Source organism: Neophocaena asiaeorientalis, unplaced genomic scaffold (genome assembly GCF_003031525.2).
Source record: "Neophocaena asiaeorientalis asiaeorientalis breed wild unplaced genomic scaffold, Neophocaena_asiaeorientalis_V1.1 scaffold735, whole genome shotgun sequence".
In the NCBI taxonomy this organism is placed as follows: Eukaryota; Metazoa; Chordata; class Mammalia; order Artiodactyla; family Phocoenidae; genus Neophocaena; species Neophocaena asiaeorientalis.
The window spans coordinates 20457-44922 of NW_020173772.1; the positions used below are offsets into that span (position 1 = coordinate 20457).

General features: G+C 47.5%; 1 long non-coding RNA gene across 1 annotated transcript; it reads left to right on the forward strand.

Moving 5' to 3' along the window:
- The first annotated feature begins 5158 nt into the window (after window positions 1-5158).
- LOC112403893 (uncharacterized) lies at window positions 5159-17313 on the forward strand. Its single transcript, XR_003004003.1, has 3 exons — window positions 5159-5626; window positions 16113-16249; window positions 17055-17313. It is a non-coding gene; the product is annotated as an uncharacterized LOC112403893 (long non-coding RNA).
- The last annotated feature ends 7153 nt before the right edge of the window (window positions 17314-24466 follow it).

A 24466-nucleotide genomic window follows, 5' to 3' on the forward strand; every position in this document is an offset into this window, starting at 1 on the left:
CTCTAGCCACTGTAGGCCTGGCTCTGGGAAGAAAATGAGTTTTCTCTATCTAAACCAGGTGCTTCCATGGCTGGCGTGGAGCTCAGCCTGCTATGCTCTAGAGCTAAAGGGAAACTGAACGTGAGTACTTGCGTCGAGGACAGGCCCTGAGTATCCGTGCAGAAAGGGAGGCATGCAGCTGTTTCCATGAGGTCTTAGTCGCTGTTCTGCTCTAGTTTAATGGAAGTACCCTTTTTAGGACTCCTAGGCCCCTCGGGTGTGCACCATTTCCTTCCAGGATCACTGAATCCCTCCAGACCCATGTGGGCCTGCTGAGCAACATCAAAGCCAATAGGAATGTCTCTTGGAGGCGCTTTGTGTTTGCCGAATGATGGGCAACACACTGCATGTTTGTTAGGAAAAGTACATTTCCAGAGCCCTCGAACAGCCTCAGGACCTTAATTCTGGCCAGTCCGACGTGCCATGGAAGTCTTTGTCATGGCCGTAGTCGGAGCTGCCATCGGAAAATATTCTGCTTACAATTCTTCTAGGACCTCGTACTTGAAGTCACCCTGGTCGAGGAGAAATTCAACATCCCACCATGCTGTGTCGCTAACAGGACACTCAGCATGATCACTTGCTTCAAGGTAAGGCCGTGCAGAAGATGAGGTATGCAGCTGTTTCCATGAGGCCATCGCCGCTGCTCTGCATTATGTTAATGGCAGTACACTTTTCAGGACACCTAGGAGCTTCTCATGGGCACCCTATTCCCGGCAGGAACAGTGAATACACCCAGGACCCCTGGGCATGCTAAGAAACTGCGAGGCTCGTAACCCTTCAGAGCCACTCTGTTTATGCCGAGTATAGGGCAACACACTGCCCTCCTTCATGGGACAGCCTGAAATCCCCATCAGTCCCAGAGTTTCACGAACACCCTTCTAGGATGTCCAACATGCCTGGTAAGTCTGACTCATTGCCCTCGTCTGATCTGCATAGAGAAAATCCCTCGGCTTCGCATTCCGTCAACGACCTCCTGCCTGAAATCATCCTTCCTCCAGGACAAAGTCGTCATGCATTCCGACTGCCACTAAAGCCCAGTTCTTCATGTAACAGTTCAGGGTTTTGAAGAGACACAGGCCCGAGTAGTATCTAGGGCGTACATTGGTTGAGGCATTTTACTAGATGCAGGACACCCTGCTTCGAGGAGTGTATTCAGGGAAGGAACCCTTGAATGTAACCAGAGTCTCTTTTTACTTGTTAGAAAGCACAGAGATATATGCTGCATTTGCCATTCGAAAAGGGGACCTGATGGAGCTAGACTTGCATCCCCGTTTTAAAATCTCCATGCATGCTGCTTTGAAGCTACCTGGAATTCACTGCTGTTGACAGGCCTCTAGCCACTGTAGGTCTGGCTCTGCAAATAAAATGAGTTTCCTCCATCAAAACCAGGTGCTTCCATGGCCGGGGTGGAGCTCAGCCTGCCATGCTCTAGAGCTAAAAGGAAACTCAACATAAGTACATGCCTCGAGGACAGGCCCTGATTATCCGTGCAGAAAGGGAGGCATGCAGCTGTTTCCATGAGGTCTTAGTCGCTATTCTGTAGTTTAAAGGAAGTACCCTTTTCAGGACTTCTAGGCCCCTCGTGTGCGCATCATTTCCCTCCGGGATCACTGAGTACTTCCAGATCCATGTGGGCCTGCTGAGCAACATCGAGGCCCATCGGTCGGTCCCTCGGAGGCCCTCTGTGTTTGCCGGGTGATGGACAACACACTGCATGTTCGTTAAGGAGAGCTTCATTTCCAGAGTCCTCGAACAGCCTCAGGACCACATTTCTGTCCAGGTTGACGTGCCATGGAAGTCTTCGTCATGGCAGTCGTTCGAGCTGCTATGGGAAAATATTCTGCTTACAATTTTTCTAGGACCTCGTAGTTGAAGTCACTTTCCTCAAGGAGAAATTCAGCATCGTACCATGGTGTGTCGCTAACCGGACACTCTGCGTGAGCACTTGCTTCAAGGTAAGGCCCTGAATGTCCGTGCAGCAGCCGAGGCGTGCTTCACTTTCCTGAGACCGTAGTTGCTGCTCTGCATTATCTTAAAGGCAGTACGCTTTTCAGGACAGCTAGCAGCCTCGCGTGGGCACCCTGTTCCCGGCAGGAACAGTGAGTAACCTCAGTCCCCCCGGGCCTGCTAAGCAACTTCCAGGCTCGTAGCCCTTTGGAGTCACTCTGTGTATGCTGAGTGTAGGGCAACACACTGCACTGTTTTTTGGGACAGCTTGATTTCCCCTGTCTCCCACAGGTTCAGGTAAACCGTTCTAGCACATCCAACATGACATGTAAGTCTGACTCATTGCCCTAGTCTGAGCTGGACTTAGAAAAACACTCCGTTTCCCATTCCATCTAGGACCTCCTACCTGAATTCACCCTGCTTCCAGGATAAGGTCGGCATGCGTTCCAACTGCCACTATAGCCCAGTTCTTCGTGTAATACTGCAGGTGTTTGAAGAACCACAGGCCCAGAGGCCTAGCTAAGGCGTTTCTTGGTTGGGGGAATTCAGTAGATGCAGAACACCCTGCTTTGAGGAGTTGATTCAGGGAAGGCACCACTGGGTAACCAGTGTCCTTTTTGACTTGTTAGAAACCACAAGGATGTATGCTGCGAGTGCTCATGGAAAGGTGCCTGAGGGAACTATACTTTCTATCCCATTTTGAAAGCTCCATGCATGCTGCCTTGAAGCTACCTGAAATTCACTACTGTTGACTGGTCTCTAGCCACTCTAGGCCTGGCTCTGGGAAGAAAATGAGTTTCCTTTAGCTAAACCAAGTGCTTCCATGGCCGGGGTGGAGCTCAGCTTGCCATGTTGTAGAGCTAAATGGAAACTCAAAATGAGTACTTGCCTCGAGGAAAGTCCCTGAGTATCCATGCAGAAAGGGAGGCATGCAGCTGTTTCCATGAGGTCTTAGTGGCTATTCTGCTGCATTTTAAAGGGAGTACCCTTTTCAGGACTCCTAGGCCCCTTGGGTGTGCGTCAATTCCCTCCAGGATGACTGAGTACTTCCAGACCCCTGTGGGCCTTCTGAGTGACATCGAGGACCATAGGTCAGTCCCTCGGAGGCCCTCCGTGTAGGCCGAGTGATGGGTAACAGACCGCACTTTCCTTAAGTAGAGTTGCATTTCCAGAGCCTTCGATCATCCTCAGGACCACATTTCTGGCCTGTCCGATGTGCCATGGAAGTCTTCGTTATGGCCGTCGTCTGAGCTGTCGTGGGCAAACATACCACTTACAATTCTTCGAGGACCTCTTACCTGTAGTCACTCTGATCGAGGAGAAATTCACCATCCTACCATGCTGTGTCGCTAACGGGACACTCAGCATGAGCACTTGTCTCAAGGAAAGGCCCTGAATTCCCACGCAAAAGCAGAGGCCTGCAGCAGTTTCCATGAGGCCGTAGTCACTGCTCTGCATTATCTTAAAGGCAGTACGCTTTTCAGGACACCTAGGAGCCTCGCGTCGGCATCCTATTCACGGCAGGAACACTTAGTATCCCCAGGACCCCCTGGGCCTGCTAAGCAGCATCCAGGCCCATAGCATTTCAGTGTCACTCTGTGTATGTCACGTGTAGGGCAGCACACTGCACTCTTATTTTGCAGAACTGGATTTCCTCAGATGTTGCAGCAGTTGCTTTTTCATGGTGCCGGTTCTTCCCCTTAGCGTCCCCTGCTGGTTATTCTCTTGTCTGGTGACTGCCGGGCAAACCAACACCTGTAGCTGTTCAAGGAAACAATTTCCTTCCTCGAGGAGGCTCCCCATCCCACACCCTGGTCTGGCTGCCCAGCACAGCCCCTTTGCCTCCTGTTGGCTTAGTTGTTCCCCTGAATGTTCCATGTCATAGCACTTGTCACACCACACTGTTATTTTCTGTTTGTCCTTTCCACTAGTTGTAAGTTTCCTCTGGGGTCGCCTGGCTGGCTGATAGGAAGAGGAATCAATCCTGGACCTGTTGTCCTAGAACAGGACGGACAGGGCAAAGCTTTTTCTCTCCATGTGCCCGCATTCTTGGTGGAGTACAGGGCCTGGGACAAGGGGGGCCTGGGACTTGGGGGGCATTCCAGATGCAAGTTGTTCTGTGAAAGCAGATTCTGCCTGATATCTTTAGCTAACCACGTAACGTGGCCGTTGCTCTGTGGCAGAAGGCGTTTAGGCCTGTAGAGGAACTGCTTGCAGATAGGACCACCCACCAATGTTTAAATTCCCAAGGGACTTCCTAAATCACTGGCTAATTCCTAGTGAAAAATCAATCTTTAGTCTTTAACTACAGACTGGTTAAATGTTATTATGTAAACTTAAAGGTTGAAGGACAGACACAGTGGAATCACCCCAAGAAAAACAGTTCCAGATGGAAATTATAGTTGGTAAATGGAACTGGTGTGGAATATAGATCTGAACCACCTGTGTTCCCACAGAAGAGGCTTGAGCCTACTTGGGGCACACAGTGAGAGAGTGGGCAGCCAGCTCTGCACTCAGGCAGACCATCAGGATACTTGTCACTATGGCTTGACCTATACAGCCAATCTCATCGTTTCTGCCCTCCCTCCTCCCTCCCCTGATTGCTGTTCCTAGGCTCTCCCCGTGATGTGCCCCCTGTCAGCCATCCCACCCCACCTGCCCAGCAGTCACGCAATCCCGTCCACCGCCTGCACATGGTCCCCTGGCCTGATCTTGTTCTGGCATCTGCTTGGATGTGTGCATGCTTTCCTAGCTGCTCTCTGCAGGGCCTCGCTCCCCTGCATCATCCTCACAGGGCCCCAAGGCTCGCTCTAAACCCTGGAGCCTCCCAACCCTCTATCAGGGCCACCGTGTTGTTCCCACCAGCAGCTCAGCCCCCCTCCTCAGGAGCCTGTGGTCCTGTCCACACAGTGTGTCCCGGGCCTGCCTTGTGAGGCATCCTTGCTGGCCAGAGCCCTGGGACCCTTCCTTTCCTCACCAGCCCTCCTCCTCCTGTGGCTGCCCCTCCCACCCCGCATCCCCCATAGGGATCCTCGACTGTGGCTGGCTCTGGCACTTCTACTCTGGGGAGGGGCACAGGAATTATTCTCTGCCTCCCCCATCAGCCAGCACCTTGAGAACAGAAATTCTGCTTTTGTGTATTTATTCATTTAGGCCGGGCCATGCAGCATACGGGATTTTAGTTCACCCACCAAGGATTGAACCTGCTCCCTGCAGTGGAAGCGTTGTGTCTTCACCGCTGGACCACCAGGGAAGTCCCAGAGATTCTGCATTTAATCTCTGTATCTGCTCAGTTTCTGTGTCCTGTGTTCCTGAGCAGCATGTGTTCATAGAAGGGAGGTAAGATGTGTGGACTCTCTTTTCTGGTTGTTGGCTGAGTATCTAATGTCCACTGTGGGTCATCTAAGGTCCGAGACCAAGTACTCTGTTGCTCCTGTGACCCGTGCTTCTGCTACCACATACTGTACAGGGTAAGTACCTCAAAGTCCTAGCTGAACAGCTAATAGAGAGACAGGTCTCACCGTTGCTTCTCCTCCTGCATCTTACAGAGGTGGAAAGTAGGAACTGCAGCCCAGCAGGCCACGGACCCAGGCAATCCTAAAAGTGCAAAGTCACCTGTGTTGATTCCAGCCAGCTTTTAGTAAATAAATCTGTGGCTCTTGTAAGGAGAGATTTCAGAAGATGTGTACCTTCTACAGAATTCACATTTAGTGTGGGGTGTGTGAAAATGTATACACAATTTTAATCTATTTATTTTACTAATAGTGTATCTTAATGATAGAAAAATGGACTTTCCTGTAAATAAAAAGAAAACCAGAAAGTACTCATACTTTACACACCTAGTGTTCACGATCTAATAGACCTGCTTCGCCTTCCCCTCTCTCGTCTATCTGAGACTCCACGATGGACAGGCCTCACCTGGTGCAAGTGACGTGGGGTCAAGCTGGACTGTTGTTTTTCTGCTCCGCCTCTGCTTCCTCTCTGCATCCTGGACTCTAAAGAAGATGAAAGAAATGTCTGCTCTGGTTGCGGATTGTTTCATCTCCACCTTAACCTCAGTCTGTGGTTGTGGAGGGCCTCAGAAGTCAGGAAGGTCCCCGCCACCAACATGGGGAGGGTGGGGCTGGACACAGGCTCCAGCCCAGATCTGAAATGCAGTGTGCTCAGTGCCATGTGTGGGCATGCACGCAAGGCTGTAGCGCTGCCAGCCCCCATATGCTGCCTTTCTGAGGCCAGGCCGTGCCCTTCAGGACTGGCTGCATCCTTCGTCCCATTTGAGTGGGCAGTAGCAGATAATAAAACCTCAGAATATTCCTTGACCTCTGACCACCCAGGCAGGCACCTATGGCCCTCCAGCTCAGGCCTGCCTGGGCCCTGTCAAGCCCCTGTGGCCAATCACTGAGCTGACTTGCTGCTGGGCAATTGAACAGCTCCCTGGGCAGCATAGACGGCCCCTTGGGATGTTTCAGTTCCATACATCCCTGTGTTTGAGAAAAGGGCCTCCTCCCTCATAGCCTCCCAGCATTCCGAGAGGAAGTAACCCTCCAGACATTGAGTGTAGCCCTGGCCACCCTCAGCATACAGCATACCGTGGCCCTGCAATCCTTTGGCCTTCGGGTTGTTGCAAACCTTTGTCGTTCATACTCATGAAAAATCAAAGGTATGGGAGCAAGTGGCTTCCCACCTGGTGTTTTCCCACTGAGGCAGCGTGGTCTTCAGGAGCCATGTGCATCCTGGACCCAGTGCCTGTGTTCTCCGGAAAGCCAGCCTACTGTGGCTTTCACGGTATAGAATAATCCTTGAGACACTGCTCCGTTGAGTAACCGTTTCCTTACCACCTACCATTTGGTTTCTGTTCTCTGTAAAGGAGAGAGCAGAGACAGGAAAATGAGCAGATGTGTTCTGTGGAGATGGGTGATTAATATAGTCAGAGGGCAGGTGTGACTCCTGGGCTCCCACTTCCCAGGGACACAAATGAAGTCTGTGTGCCTTTTGAGGTACACAGGCAATCAGGGCCAGCCTCGGGTGTGATGCCCAAAGCAAGAGATTTGAGTTTACCACCAACAGCAAAGTTGCTATTTTAGCTAGTGGAAGAGCTTCCTGCCATCAAGGGAGGACAGCAAAAGCCCTGGATGGGTGACCACAGTCACTGACCTTAAGTGAACCACGTCTTTTCTGTTAAAATGGACAGTGAGTGAATGTTGCCTGCAGTTTATATACACCTTGGATGCAGTGAGAGAGACTGTTCTTGTGAATGGGACCACCCAAAGGCATTTACAGGACAAAGGTTTGGAGAGGGACCACACCACACTGCAAGAGACTGAGACACCGGAACTGCCAGGTCCAAATCCAATCTTAAATCTATCTCTTGCAGTTATTAAATTATTTATATCAGTTAAAAATAATGTTCTTATTTTACTTTAGTAAGTGTGTCCAGTCCATTGGAGTAAAAAAGTCATAGCTGATACATCAGAACCAATAATCCCTTAGTTAGGGGCTGAGTCAGGGCCGGATTTAGGATGAGCATCTAGAACTTAGTTAGGGACAGTGTCACGGCCTTGGGATTAAATTCAGGGCCCGCAGTATTCATAGCATGAGGGCTTCAGTTAGCTTAAGATGCAGGACAGTTGCGAGGGTCAGGGTTAGGGTAAAGTTTAGTGATTGTGTCAGGAAATGACTTAGGGAGAGTGTCAAGACCTTAGTCACTGAGAGTAACAGGGCCTTATTTAGGACCAGTGTCAGGGCTTCAGGTAGGGACAGCATCATAGCATGACTTAGGGAGAACGTCAGGGCCTGAATGAGGCCTAGCATCAGGCCCTTAGATGGGGACACTGTCAGGGCATGATGTAGGATCTGCATCAGGGCCTTTGTTGGGTCAGCAATAGGGTCTTAGTTAAAGACATGATCAGGGCCTGAGCTTGTCATAACGTCAATGACTCAGGCAAAGCTTCAGGGCCTGAGTTTGGCACATCCTCAGGTGTTCACTTAGGGACAGCAGCAGGGCTTTCTTAGAGACAGTGTCAGGAACTTGGTAAGACATGGGTCAGGATATTAACTCAAGATAATGTCAGGACTTTAGGTATTGATGCCCGCAGGATGTTAAGACAGTGTCAGGGCCAGACATAGGATGAGCATCAGAGCATTTGTTAGGTACAGTGTCAGGGATTGAGTTAGGTGTATTGCCAGGGCCTTAGGACGAGCCTCCAGGTCTCAGGGGCAGCATTACGGCCTCGGGACTAATTTCAGGGCCTTAGTTAGAGACAGCGTCCTGGATTTAGTTAGCATAAGAGGCTCGACTTTAGTTAAAGGCAAGGTTAGGTTAAGGTCTAGGGATAGTGTCAGGACATTACCTAGGCATAGTACCAAGACTTTAGTTAGTTAGAGCATCAGGGTCTAATTTAAGACCAGTGTCAATGCTACAGGTAGGGGCAGTGTCAGAGCCCAAATTTGGAAGAGCGACAGAGCTTGTGTGAGGCCTATTATCAGGGCCTTTGCCAGGGATAGTGTCAGGGCCTGACTTAGGAGCAGCATAAGGGCTTCAGTAGGATCAGCCTCAGGGGCTTTGCTAAAGCCATGATCAGGGCCTCTGTTAGGGACAGCCTCAGGGTCTCACTTAGGGACAGCGTCAGGGCTTATTTGGGACAGTTTCAGGACCTTGGTAAGACATGGGTCAGGAAATGAGCTCAAGATAGTGTCAGGACATTAGATATTGATGGCAGCAGGGCCTTAGTTAGACACAGTGTCAGGGCCTGCGTTAGGACTAGCATGAGAGTCTCGTTAGGTACAATGTCAGGGCCTGAGTTAGGAATAGTGTTAGAGCTTTAGTGAGGGACTGTTCTGGGCCGGATTTAGGGCGAGCATCTAGGCCTCAGGTAGTGACAGTGTCATGGCCTAGGACCTAAATTCAGGGTCTGTGTTAGGCACAGAATAAGGGTTCCAATTAACATAAGAGGCAGGACATTTGCTAGAGATAGGTTTATGGAAAAGTTTATGGATCATGTCAGGAAATGACCTAGGGATAGTGTCAAGACTTTAGTCACTGAGATTATCAGGGCCTTATTTAGAACCAGTATCATGGCTGCAGGTAGGGACAGTGTCAGTGCCTGACTTAGGGGGAGCAACAGGACTTTCTTAGGGACAGTGTCAGGACCTTGGTTAGAAATGGGTCAGAATATTAGCTCAGGATAGTGTCCGGATTTTTGTTATTGCTGGTAGCAGGTCCTATATTAGTGAAGGTTCCTGGCTGTAGTTAGGGACAGTGTCAGGGCCTTAGTTAGGACTAGTCAGGGCCTTAGTTAGGGAGAGGATTCGGTCATCAGTGACGATAAGAGGCAGGAAATTATCTCGGGACAGAGTCAGTTCCCAGGCCAGGGACAGTGTCAGGAAATGAGCTACGGATAGCGTGAAGACCTCAGTTACTGAGAGCATCAGGGTCCTAGTTAGGACCAGTGTCAGGGCTTTAATCAGTACCAGTGTCTGGTCTTTAACCAAGACCTGTGTCAGGGCTTCATATAGGGACTGCGTCAGAGCCTAACTGAGGTATTGCAACAGGGCCTATGTGAGTTATATATTTAGGGCCTGAGTGAGGGACAGTGTCAGGGCATGATGTAGGAGTATTATAAGGGCCTCTCTAAGATCAGCCTTAGGGTCTTCGTAAAAGACATTCTCAGGGCCTCTGTTAGGGACATCCTCAGGGCCTCACTTAGGGACAGCGTCAGGGCTTACTTTGGGAGAATTTTAGGACCTTTGTAAGACATGTGTGAGCATATTAGCTCAGGGTAATGTCAGGACTTTTGATATTGATGGCAGCAGGGCCTTAGTTAGACACAGTGTCAGGGCCTGATTTAGGATTAGCACCAGAGCCTTTGTTAGGTACAGTGTCAGGGACTGAGTTAGGAGTATTGTCAGAGCCTTGGTTAGAGAGAGTATCAGGGTCAGAGTTACTTGTAGTGTCAGGGCCTTATTTAGCCTAGAAACTCCAGGACCTTCCCTGTGTTCCAAAGGGCGGATTGGAACATTTGCTAATCAGGGAAGGGAGGGGATGCAGAGATAATGGAGGAACCTTGGAGAAACAATACTGCAGCCTTGGGGCAGGATCCTGGTTTTGCCTCAAGTGATAGAGGTAAGAGTATCTTTGGGGTCTTTACCACCTTAAATCCCCCACAAAATGGAAGATTTTAGTCTTTATTCCAGAGAAGCTCATCAAGAGACCATCTGAGGCCAGATTAAAGGGAGTTAAGGCCCTGTACACACACTAAACCTTAGGAGCAACTGTGTCCTTAAACCATTGCTGTAAAACTCCTCACCAGATCCTTCCGCATTGGGACGCACGGTTTTTGAGGGCACGAGTTTTCTGTGTCCCCCTTTGGCTGTGAAAGCAGTAAAGCTATTCTTTTCTACTTCCTCCAAACCTCTGTCTCTGATATTCGATTGGGCACTGGTGCACAGAGGTCAAGTTTTCGACAACAGATTTAGTACCCAGTGTGGGGCTGACTTGGGGATGGCCCCTGTGGGTCCCTGACTTGATCTAAGGCAGAGATTTTGTCCACTCCAGCGTCTTTCGACAGAGTGTAGGGTTGGAGAATTCCTTTAGAGGGCAGACCACCTGGGACGCTTGCCTGGAAAGGCCGAGCCCCAGTCATCCCAGCAGTTAGAACTGTGGGGCAGGAAGACATGGTGGAAGTGGGACCTCCGTAGCAGCTGCCAAGGCCGTCTTTGCCGTGTGGACGTCCCTCTCTTCCTCCTGCCTGGGCTGCCCCGAATGTCCTACTCCAAGGGATTATTTGGGGGCACGAGGAAAATAGCATTTGGGATGTTTGCAGCACCTCAGCCAGCGTGTGGTAACTCCCCTGGCATGCAGTCTGAGGTCCTTTTAGCCCTGTACATTTGGGGGAACCTTGGTTCCCATTGGGGTGACTTTTCATTCCAGGAAATCTCATTTGGAAGGTGCACCCCTTGGACAGAGGTCACAGGCTAAGTTGAGACTTGGAAACTGATTTGAGTCTTGTGCTGTTTGGTTTTTGGTTTCAGTTTGGTTTCTGGTTCCTTTGGTTTGAGGCTTCCTTTGGTGTTTAGGATTTTGTTTTGTTTTTGTCCGTGTGTGTGTTCTATGGTTCAAGCATATGAAGTGCTTCTTCAGGTCCATCTGATAGCCAATGGGCAAAATCCTGGCAGACTGGTCAACCTATAGTTGTAAACCTAAGACTAAGAAAAGAATGCAATTCTATTGTAATTTTGTCTGGCCAATATATGGATACATTCTTGAAAAATGAGGAATGGTGGACTTTGAATGGGAGCCTAAATGTCTATGCTATCCTTCAGCTACAGTTATTATTTCACAGGAAGAGAAAGAGAAAGGAAATTTCATATATTCAAGCATTTATGAAGCTATGTAATAAAGAAAGCGAGCAGCTAGGTAACAGGCTGATGGTACAAAGAGAGAAGAAAGTCACTTTGTAGTAGAGGTGGTTGTGTCTGAATGCAGAAAAAAATAAGGGGCAACATAACATGGATACAGAAGGTGATGAATATTTGTGCAAAGGGAACACTGAGGAAAGAGTTGTGCATGACCAGGATTTTCTAAGATGGATTTTGTTGGAAGTGGGTTAGGGCAAGCCTGGATTTGGTTTCTCCCTCCAAAGTTGTCTTGGAATGCTGCTTTTGATTGTGAACAGCTTGTGAGCTCTTTTTCCTGTCTGTGATCTGTATTGTTGTTCGAAATCTCTTTACTTTGGTTCGGTGAATAAGTGTTGTTTGGCCAATTCTAACAGTTCTTTTGATCTCCAGCTGACTTTGAGCTGCTTTAGAAGGCCCTTGAGCCATCTCAGAGAGAAATGTTTGATTAGTATGTTAAATTACATGGAATTCCTAAAAAGCTAGTATGTCCTGGTAACATTTTATCAGTCATAATTCTAGTTATTTTTAAATGTTGTATGTAACAGCAATAATGGTTTCTTTTGTCATTTACATTGTGGTCAAATGCTTAACCATGACCTTTTAAGTCTTTATGTGATTTAGAGATAGTTACTGTTGTGCTCTAACACTTTGCAAAAGTGCTCCATCTTCAAGAAGATCTATGTGTAGGACCTTTTGGCAAGCACAGGACTCTGATAAATTTCATATCATAATGCCAAACTGGGTAAGAAATTAAAATTTTTAATGGAGAATCGCATGGCTTCATAAAAAGTTAACAGAACGATTGGTTACTGAGTGAACTGGTGAATATGGTTATGTTTTTGTTTTTTTGTTACTGGCTTTGATCTGTGTTTTCCAGACACAGGGAAGTCCTTCCCCTCAAGCTACTTAGGACTTGGAGCAGTTGGATTAATTACACTTCTGTATGGAAGTGTGTATTTATGAAAGTTACTGTGTTGGCTTCATTTTGCCCTGATGTGTAAGAGGAAAGGAAAATTACCTAGTAAAGTTATAAGAATGTAACTACTCATGATGTACCACTGTTTGCTTTAGGTCTACTGCTAAAAGCGTATGTGCAATGCTTGTGTGGCAATTGGGTATGAATAATAAAATATATGGCCTGTTTAAAGCGTTTTCTCATTAACATTCCTCTTGTAGGGCGCGGCTGGATAGCCATTGCGCATGCGCTAAGTATGCCGCTAGGGCGCATGCACCTAATATGCTAATCAGGTTTTGAAGCAGTGGCCTATCCAAAGTCCGGCTTGCGAGATGCGATAACCATACGGACGAATCGGGGACTTACACGAGTCCTTAAGCCCTTATATAAGCAGACAGGCTCGAGCGTACGGGGTCTTCCTTCCATCCGCCCGAAACCAAGCTGTACTCCAATAAAGTGTGATGCGAGAAGAATCTAGCGTGTGGTGATTCGTCATTCTGCTGGTCAGAAGCGGCTCGCCGCATCCTCTGAACATGTTCACAATACCTGATCAGTATTCCCTCAATGTGGATTAATTAGGCAAATATAAAGGAGGCCTAGCGCTGAGGGACATGATCTACACGTGGGTCAAACAGCTGAATAATTCTGGCACTGAGGGATTGACATTTTGATCCTCAATGTTTCTACTGAAAGACTTGTAATGAAAAGGGAAAAAATCTCTTCACATATTGAGGTGTGAGGAAGTCACTCTGGCTTATACATGGTTTAACTTAAATTTTACTGACCAAAGTGGCCTGTTTTGTGGTCTTTGGGATATGAATTGTACATCTGCTTTGGCATTGAGGAGGGGAATGCATTTGACAGTCAAAAAGGAGTAACTGTGGTGCAGACATACAAGATCAACCTAAGTGTCCATTGTAGATGTGATTTAGATGCATTCCCGTATTTTTTTTTATTTTATTTTTTTAACATCTTTATTGGAGTATAATTGCTTTACAATGGTGTGTTAGTTTCTGATTCTTAACAAAGTGAATCAGTTATACATATACATATGTTCCCATATCTCTTCCCTCTTGCCTCTCCCTCCCTCCCACCCTCCCTATCCCACCCCTCTAGGTGGTCACAAAGCACCGAGCTGCTCTCCCTGTGTATATCTTTTTGAACTCGTGTTTTTGTTTCCTTCAGAAAGATACCCCCAAGTGTAATTCCTGCATCATATGGTAATTCTATTTTTAATTTCTTGAGGATCCTCTGTACTGTTTTCCACAGTGGCTGCACCAATGAGAATTCTGAGGAGAATGCGTGAGGGTTTTCCTCATCCTAGCCAAGGCTTGTTATCTGTTGTCTTTTGGACGATAGCCAAGTTTTTATGTGTGAGGTGACAATCTCATTCTTCTTTTGATGTGCGTTGCCCTGATGATAAGTGATATTGGTCGTAGTTTCATATGTCTCTTGGCCATCCGTACATACTCTTTGGAAAAAATGTTCAGTCCCAAGTTTTAATTGGGCTTTTGGTTTTTGGTGGTTCAGTTGTGTGAGTCCTTCATCTATTTTGGATATGAACCCCTTTTCAGACATATTGTTTGCAACTATTTTCTTACATTCGGTAGGCTGCCTCTTCATTTTGTGGATGGTTTCCTTTGCCATTGAAAAGCTTTAAAGTTGGATGGAGTCCCATTTGTTTATTCTGCTTTTGTTCCCCTTGCTTGGGGAGACAGGTCCAGAAAATATTGCTAAGATGGATGTCAAAGAGCAGACTGCTTATGTTTTCTTTGAGGAGTTTTATGGCTTCAGGTCTTACATTGAAGTATTTGATTCATTTTGAGGTTGCTTGTGTAGGTGGTATAAGAACGGATTCCAGTTTGATTCTTGTGCATGTAGTTGTCCAGTTTTCCCACCACCATTCATTGAAGAGGCTATCTTTTCCCCATTGTATAGTCTCACCTCTGTTGTCATAGATGAATTGACCATATATGCCTATGTTTATTTTGGGGCTCTCATTTCTATTCCATGGATCTCTGTGTATTTCTTTTGTTCCTATACCATACTGTCTTGATTATTCTAGATATATAGTATAGTTTGAAGCAGTGAGTGTGATATGTCCAAGTTTGCGCTTCTTTCTTAAGATCGTATGGACTATTCAGGTACTTTTCTGTTTCCTTACACATGTTAGAATTCTTTGTTCTAGTTCTCATAAAATTCCATTGATGTTTTGATAGGAATGGCATCAAATCTCTAGATTGCTCTGGGGTGTGGAATAATTTTAACAGTACGAATTCTTCCAGTCCATGAATGCATTATATCTGTCCATTTGTTTGTGTCGTCTCCAATTTCTTTCTTCAGTGTCTTCAAGTTTTCTGAGTACAGGTCTTTTACCTCCTGGGTTAGATGTATTCCTAGGTATTTCATTTTTGTTAATATCATTGTAAATGGGTTTTTTTTTCTTAATTTCTCTTTCTGATAGTTTGTTGCCAGTGTATAGAGATGCAGCAGATTTCTATAGATTAATTTTGTATCCTGCAACTTAACTGAATTTTCCAATGAATTCCATTTGTTTTGGCAGTCAATTTAAGGATTTTCTATATAAAACATCATGTCGGGTCTTCCGCGGTGGCACAGAGGTTAAGATTCCACGCTCGCAATGCAGGGGGCCTGGGTTCGATCCCTGGTCACAGAACTAGATCCCACATACATGCCACAACTAAGAGTTCGCATGCCACAACTAAGGAGCCTGCCTGCTGCAACTAAGGAACTCACGTGCCACAACTAAGACCCAACGCAACCAGAATAAATAAATAAATAAATGAAATATAAGGCATCATCTCATCCACAAACAGTGGCAGTTTTACTTTTTCCTCTGCCACTGGATTCCTTTTATTTCTTTTTCTCATCTAGTTACAATGTCTAGGACTTCCTAGACCATGTTGAATGAAAGTGGTGAGAGTGGTCAGGGTTAGAGTTAGGTTTAAGCACAATTCTCCGTCTTCCCCTTCCTCCCTCCCCATATCTCTGAGGCCTCCAGGAAAGACAGGACTAGTCCTGGGTCACACATGACTCAGGGAGTTGAACTGGACCACTATTTCTCGGCCCCCTCTCCTGGGCATAGTTTTGTATACTATCTGTGTACCTTCTTTGACCAGGTGTCCATTTAGAGCTTCCCATATTTTTAATGGGGTTGTGTTGGAGTTCCTTGTATATTTTGAGACATTCTTTATTAGATACCTTTGCTGTTTTCTTTCCCCAGTGTATGTTGTCTTTCGATTTTCTGAATGAGGTTTTTCACACAGTAGAAATCTTTCATTTTATAAAGTCCACAGAATCCCTTGTTTTTCTTTCTGGACTGCTTTTTTGTGTTGTGTGTTCAAACCACAAAGCTTGTGATCTACATGACCAAGCCCAAGCTCATATCAATTTTCTTTTATGTTTTCTCCTATAATTTTGAATAGTTTTGCATTTAAAACTTGTCTCTGAATCATTTTCAGTGAATTTGGTGTAAGTTGTAAAGCTTGTGTCTATTCATATGGTTTCCAATTCACTGTTCCTTAACTACTTTGGAGAAGCTATGGGATATTGTCTTCATTTGTTTGAATTTCCACAATTTAATGGGTTCAGCCAGCAGGGGGCGCTGTCTCCAATGACCCGTGAGGGAGGCGCGTCCTGCACTTCCCGCACCGACCAAAGGGTGGGGCTGATCCCGCCTCTCTGACCCACAGCGCATGCGCGTTCCCTGTGGACAGGGCTCTGAGCGCGGCTGAGGGGAGTTGTCTCTCCTCAGGCACCGCCAGGCTGCAGCTGCTGATGGGCACTAGGTCTCCTCAGGACTCGTTGGGGTCAGCTTCAGGACAACGTGGGGCTGCGTCCACGCTGACGGGACCTGGGTTTCCTGAGGACGCGGGTGACGCTGGAGAAAAGGTGAGGAGACCGTGAGGAAAAGTGTGGAGAAGCTTCCTGGGGGCGACTGACGGCTGAGGGGGCCCATCTTCTTGCGACCCAGGAAGGGCCTGGTGTGCAAAGCTGGGTTTTTGGTCAGACTGGTGCGCGGTGGAGCTGCGTGGGTTACGGGGTGTGCAGTCTCCCCGCACCTTTTACCATGGGTCTGCCCTTCCACTCGGTGTGTCCTTGGCCCCCATGTCGTAACTTAAAGTGCCCCCCCCCCCCACCGGGCAGAGTGGGTTCTGGGCTCTCCGTCCCGTCCCTCTGGTCTGTGTGCCTGTTTTGAGCCAGTTTCGCACTGTTCTGGGGACTGTAGCTTCGTGATGAAGTGTGAAGTCAGGGAGGGAGATGCCTGCGGCCCGTTCCCCTTTCTCAGGGTCGCCTTGGCTCTTCGGGGTCCTTTGTGGCTCCACAGACACTTTAGGAGGATTTGCTCCATTTCTGTGAAATACACCATTAGAACTTCAGGACAGCCTGCCTTCCCTGTGTGCACCGCTTTGTGTAGAACGGACATTTTAGCAACAGTAATTCTTGCATTCCACGAACAAGGGGTTTCTTTCCACCGACTTGTGTCTTCTTCAATGTCTTCATGAGTGTCTTAAAGTTTTCAGGTCTTTCACATCCTCGGTTAAATTTATTCCTTGGTATTTTGTTCTTTTTGATGCAGTTGTAAATAGGGTTTTTTTTTCTCTTTCTGATGGTTCATTATTAGTGTTTAGAAATGCAGTTGAGTCGTGTGTACTGATTTTGCGTCTTTACTGAATTCATTTATTATTTCTAACAGTGTTTTTTGGTGGAATGATGTGGAAAATTGAACTTCCCAAATCCCGCTGTTTCTACCACATCCAAGTCATCCACAACAGGGAGGAAAGGGAAGTCCTTTATATTGGGAAGTCCTAATAAGTCTTTCCACAGTGCCTCTAAATGACATGTGGACTTGGGGTGAACTGCATCTGGGTAAGGCTTGTCCTCTGTATGGAAGTTTGATGTTTCCTCTGTCTTTCTGGCATAGTTTTGACATGGTGTTTAGAAAAGTATTTGACTTTCCAGCAATTTCTAACGTACAGACAGCTTTACATACAGAAAAGCAAGTCTTGATTAAATATATTCCTAAATATTAATGTTGACATTATTTAAAATGGAATTGTTTTCATAAGTTCTTTTTCAGATTATTTATTGCTAGTATATATGTATAAGATAGATTTTTGTGAATTGATATTTTTTTCTATAACTTTGCTGAATTACTGATTAGTCAAATTATTTTTTGTTGTTATAGGAAGTTTTATATATAAGATGGTGTGATCTATGTTTTGTGAATAAACACAGTTTTAATTTTTCCATTCACATATGGATGCTTTTTGTTTCTTCCCTCAAAACTCTGGGTGGAACTTCCAGTACACTATTATCAGCGGTAGAGGCCAGCTTCCTGGCCTTGTTCCTGATTTCAGGAGTAAATCTTTCAGTTTTTAAAATTGCGCATGGTGTTGGCTGTGGCTTTGTATACTACTCTTTTTCATATTGAACAAACTTGCTTTTATTCTTACTTTCTTGATTACTTGTATCATGAAATAGCACTGGATTTTGATTATAGCTTTTCCTGCAATAATTGATAGGATCATGTGCTTTTACTTCACTTCTTTATAGTTCTTCAGTACATTGCTTAGGTTTAATATGTTGAACAACCTGACATTTCCAGTGTAGAGATACTTGCTTATGGCATTATCCATTTAATGTTCTGTTGGCTCCATGTGGTTCTAATTTTGTGGAGGATTCTTGCATTCATATTTGTAAGGTATACTGGTGTACTTTTCTTTCTCATGATGTATTTATGTGACTTGATTAGATGTGGCTTGGTGTTGGTGGTTTGAATGTTCAGCATTCGGGCTGGAACTGGGTTATGGTTGCCCTAAGTGACCCCAACGTCGCAGCCCAGGCCGCTCGCCTCTGACCAACGTGTCCCCCCACCAGCTCCGGCCCAGCCCTCTAGAGACTCCCCCCGTCCTTAGAGTGCAGGGCTGACCACCACTCGGCCTCCCTCCCCCCTCTGCCCGTCCGTCCGTCCTCCCTGAGTCAGGACACCCCATCCTCCATGAGGCTCCTGGATTCCGGCCTGGGGGACCCACACGCCTCCACGAGCTGTGTCAACCATGAGGACTGTCACCTCAAGAGGCCCCGGAAGACAGACTACTCAGGACCTCAGAATGGGACTTTGTGTTGCAGATGGGCAACCACAGAGCTACCCGGGGTGAGCCGAGGTCACTGACCAGTGTGCGGGTTTCCTCATGGGGGGCATTTGGACCCAGACACTTGGAGGAGAAGGCCATGTCATGGCAGAGACAGTGACGGGGCTGGGAGTGGCCTGGGACCGACTGACCCCTGAACCCGCGGAGGAGCGGGACCCCAGCACCTTGACCTCGGGCTCCAGGCCTGAGAGGAAGCATCCCCTGTCCCAACCCCACCCTCCATCTGATGTTCTGTGCCAGGGCCACGGGAATACCACATCCGGCCTGAGGAGCACGGCGCTGTGCTTGCTGACACCCAGGACCGTCACCGGCCTCCCCCTCTCTGGGCATGACCCCCATTCCTCCTCGGTGAGGGACCCAAGGCCCAGGACCCCCATCCCACACTTCCCCATCACGGCAACATTGCCCCCTCCCCCAGCCACCCCTGGGGCATCTCAGGCCCCAGAAAGGAGCCACAACAGCGTGGTGACATGGCAAGTGGTTACAGGCCACCACACCCACACCAAGACCTGAGTGTGGCCTTCTGAGAAGGGACCCACAAGCCCCCCGACCCAGGCGTCCCATTTCACAGGGCAGGTCCTCTTGCCGAGTCTCTGGAGGGGAGTGTTGAGCAGGGGTGCCTGAGGCCTGTGAACATGTGGGCCAGAGAGTTCCTCCCCAGGAGCCCAGGCACAGTGAGCCCAGGGTGTGTGCATCCCTCCCCTCCTGTACCCCACAGAGTGAGGATAAAGCTCCAGTGACTCCCAAGAAGAGACAAGACACCCAGAGGACTAGACCATCCACAGACTGGGGACTGAGTGTCCACCTCATTTCCCCGCAGAGAACAATGTGTTCACCGGGACTGCAGCCAGGCCCATGTGCCCACAGGCACTCAGGTTTTGTGAACCAGCCACACAGGAAACCCCCTTCCAGGGTCCCGTGTGTTACTAGACGCAGTCTTCAGGGCAGGGGCCCGGCCTAAGCGAGGATGCACATGCTCCAGCGCTGGACACACACTGCCCGTCCCCCTGCCCATCCCCCTGGCCCCCTCCTGCGCCCTGTGGCCTCACCCCCTCAGGAACCCTCCTCTCCAGGCTTTGGGCATCCACATTTCCCACCTCCACCCCATCACTCTCCACTTCAATGTACTGGTTTCCCCGCCAGGTGAAGTGGATGGCAAACGTCCCACACTGGTGTTTTCAGCAGTGTAGATGGGGCTTCCTTTCTCTTGCCAGCTGGGGTCTGGCTGGACACCAGGAGCTTCCAGCATCACGGGGCTATGCGCCGCCCTGCAGGGAGCAGCCCTGGTCCCGTCCTATAGCGCTGACTTTGGTCTCTCCGTCTTCCCATCCGGCACAATCTTCACCTTCCCCGCTGCCTCTGATGGCCCCTCCACACTGGCGGTCAGCCCCTTGTGCCCACCGCCATCACCCCCAGCCCCACACCCGTCCTCCAGCCTCAGGGATGACCCAGGACCCTTCCTGGTCTCCCTGCCTGCCCACCCTTGGTCTGTGTCTTCAGTCCACCTGTGCAGACAGGTAAGGATCTTCTCCAGAGGCTCCCAAACGCTTCACTCCTACCTCCTCCCCGGGGCCGACCCGTGTCCTGTTGGGATGTTCCACCCTCAGCAAGCCCCCAAGTACATGGCAAAGGCAGGCATCATGCCTGCTGCGTGCACTGTTGTGCGTCCTGCTGTATACACAGGCATGACCCTGCCCCAGGGTTCAGGAAAGTCAGCGTAAACTCGGGACGTGTGGAGAGGGGCTGCCCACAGGGTGGACGTCAGCTCTCAGCTCACCAGGCAAGGGCAGCCGGGTTTTCACTCCTTGGACCCTTTCTCACCCAGCCAGACCATGACCCAGCTTTGTTTCCACCCCTGTTGTCCCTCCATTGGCCTCGCTCTTGTGAGCAGAGCAGGGCAGTGTGGTTTGTGGTTACAGGCTGAGACATACAGACACTGGCTGACCTGTGTGCACCCATGCTGACCCCACAGAACAGGCACTGCAGCAGGGTCTGTGCGGTGTGGGTTCACCTGCCCACAGAGAGGCCGGGCCTCTGTCCTGGCTCCAGAGGTCACCTTGAGTCTGAAGGGAGTGTCCATGCTCCATGGACCTCACTCCAGACTGATATGTGCTGATGGCGTCATACACAGTGGGAATTCCTGGGTCCCCCCGCGGGGGCTGGAGGAAAAGGTCAGACACATGGTGGTCCCCACATTGACGTCACTGACCCCAATAAACCCTGCATTTCATGACTCATGTGGGCTTCTCTGGGCTACCACACAGCCAAGGAAGCTAGACCCTGCTCATCTCCCTGTCCACGCTGATTTTTAACTTGCATACTTCACCATAATAAACCCTGAGTATAACAGATTCAGGGTATTCTGGGGGCAAGAAAAAAGCTGCGTAGGGGGTCCCCAACTCTGCAGTTGGGGTCAGAAGACGGTGGGGAGGATCTTGGGGCCCTGGAATCTGAAGGGCACCCCTACAAGGGGAGGAGTAGGAGACCCTGGGTGGTAGGTAAGCTGAGTCCAAGGCCCTCCTGTGTAGGAGGCTTCCTAGCCCCAGGGATCCTGAAGAGGCAGGCTCCCTCCTCTCCTCCGCCTGCAGGCCTGGTCCCTGCTCTTGAGAGATTCCCTAGGGTGGGGTCCTGGTGCTGGAGGTGCCCCGATGCTGTGGCCTCCTGAGTCTCCAGTGAGGATAATGCTAGTGGGGGAAGACCTGTTCACAGAAAGGGAGCTTCTGCCAGAACAGAGCCTGGGTCTGCTGCGCCCGACGCCAGGTGCACTGGGGCAGGAATGTGAGAACTAGAATTTGTCTAGAATGCAACTGTGAGCCCCTGAGGGGCGAGGATTTGCTGACCTGGGCAGCCTGACCGTGCCGGCCAGCTCTCCCCAGGTGTGCCTGCGTTGAGGTCAATATAAACACCGCTCCAGGCAGCAAGAGCCCCTGCAGCTGGGCCTGACGCCACATTCTCAGCCCCATCAGCAGTCACGGGGCTGGGCTTCTGGGAGGGAGTGAGGTGCCACGGGTTTGTGGGTGGCCCAGTGTGAATGGGGCTCTGCTGGACTTTCTGCAGGAGTTGCCGGGCTGCCACCTGCTAAAGAAGAGGATGTGTCACCCATACCTTCTACTGGAATTTCTCCCCGGGCAGAGGTGAAGAAGGAAAAACGCAGTGGGGGCTGGGAGAGGAGGGGTACCTCAGGCAGAGAAATGGAAAGCTTCCAGAAGTGCCCCCGTGGACAGGACCATCCGGGCTGGCCAGCAGGCAAAAACTCGGCCTGCATGCTGTGGCTGGTGTGACTCCAAGCCCTTTTCTCTAGGCTTTCAAGTCCTTGCACACATTCAGGTGTTTTACCTGGGTAGGCTGGGAACAGTTCAGCAGCAGCAGGCCTGGGGCTCAGCTCACGTTTCCTCACAGATGCCTCGGCATGGTCCCCCAGCTTTGCAATGAGTACACTCCTGGTGGGGGTGCTACTGGCTGCATGGGAGACAATTCCCCACCTCTGACCAAGTTCAGAATTGTTTACCACTGGAACAAGTGCCCTGATAGGGTGTTCATCTGTATAACAATTGGGTTCTTAATTAGCAACGTGATGGGTGATATCACAAGTCGTGAATCAGGATGAAAATACTTATGCCCAACATGTACAGGCATAAAAACCTGGGGAGGCTGTGTGCAGGCAGCACCCGTAAGGATGGGCTTCCGATTGAACTCTCAACATTCTGGTGCCCAGCCACTGTTTTATTTCTAGAGATAGAAGACTTTACACCTAGAGATAGAAGATTAAACTTCTAGAGATAGAAAACTATGCACCTAGTGATAGAAAAGTATACGCCTAGAGATAGAAGACTTTACACCTAGAAATAGATAAGTATACTCTGAGAGATAGAAAAATTTACACCTAGAGATAGAAGAGTATATTCCTAGAGATATAATTCTTTACACCTATACATAAAATATTATACTTCGAGAGTTAGAAGACTATATAGCTACAGAAAAATGTGTATACTCCTAGAGATACAAGATATTATATGTAGTGATAGATGATTATACTTCTAGAGATAGAAGACTATACACCTAGAGATAGAAGAGTGTACTTTCAGAGTTAGAAGACTTTACACCTAGAGATAGAATTTTACAGTTGTAGAGATAGAAGACTTTACACATAGAGACGGATTATACTCCTAGAGATAGAAGACATTACACCTAGAGATAGAAGATTATACTTCTAGAGATAGAATACTATACACCTAGAGATAGAGGAGTATACTACTGGAGATAGAAGACATTACACCTAGAGATAGAGGAGTATACTACTAGAGATAGAAGACTTTACACCTAGAGATAGACCAGTACACTTCCAGAGATAGAACACTGTAAACATAGAGATAGAAGAGAATATTCCTAGAGGTAGAAGATTTTACACGTATAAATAGAACAATATACTCCTAGAGATAGAAATCTTTACACATACAGATAGAAGATTATACATCTAGAGATAGAAGACTATACACCTGGAGATAGAATAGTGTACACCTACACATAGAAGAATTTACACCTAGAAATAGAAAAGTATACTCCTAGAGATAGAAGACTTTCCACCTAGAGATAGAAGATTATACTTGTAGAGATTGAAGACTATATAACTAGAGGCAGAAGAGCATACTGCTAGAGATAGGAAACTTTACAACTTGTGATAGAAGGTTATACTTGTAGAGATAGAAGACTATGCACCTAGAGATAAAAGAGTATACTCCTAGAGCTAGAAGACTTTACACATAGGAATAGAAAAGTATACTGTTACAGACAGAAAACTTTCCACCTAGGGATAGAACAGTATACTCCTAGATACAGAAGACTTTACACCTAGAGATAGAAGATTATACTTCTAAAGATAGAAGACTATACACCAAGAGATAGCAGATTATACTCCTAGAGACAGAAGATTATACACCTAGAGATAGAATAGTATACTCCTATAGATAGAAGAATTTACACCTAGAAATTGTAAAGTATACGCCTAAAGATAGAAGAGTTTAAATCTAAAGATAGAAGAGTATACCTCTAGAGATAGAAGACTATACACATAGATATAGAAGAGTATACTCCAGAGATAGAAGACTTTACAACTAGAGATAGAATATTATACTTCTAAGGAAAGAAGACTATACACCTAAAGATAGAAGAGCATACTGGTAGTGATAGAAGACTTTAAACCTAAAGATAGAAGACTATACTCCTAGAGATAGAAGACATTCCACCTAGAATTAGAAAAGTATATTCCTATAGATAGAAGACTTTACACCAAGAAATACAAAAGTATACTGCTAGAGATAGAAGATTTTACTCCTAGAGACAGTAGTGTGTACTCCTAGATGTAGAAGTCTTTACACCAAGAGATAGAAGATTATTCTTCTAGAGATAGAAGACTACATAGCTAGAGGCAGAATAGTATACTCCTAGAGATAGAAGACTATATAGCTAGAGACAGAATAGTATACTCCTAGAGATAGAAGAATACACCCCTAGAGATAGAAGTGTGTTCTCCTAGACGTAGAAGTCTTTACAAATAGAGATAGATTATACTTGTAGAGATAGAAGACATTACACCTAGAGATAGAAGAGTATACTCCTAGAGATAGAAGACTTTACACCTAGTGATAGAAGAGTATACTCCTAGAGACAGAGAACTTTACACATAGAGATAGAAAAGTATACTCCTAGAGATAGAAAACTTCAAAACTAGAGAAAGAAGATCATACACCTAGAGATATAAAACTATACAACTAGAGATAGAAGAGTATACTCCTAGAGATAGAGAATATTATACCTAGACATAGAAGATTATACTTCTAGAGACAGAAGACTATACACCTAGAGATAGAAGACTTTAAACCTAGAGATAGAAGATTATACTTGTAGAGATAGAAGACTATGTGCACCTAGAGATAGAAGAGTATACTCTTAGAGT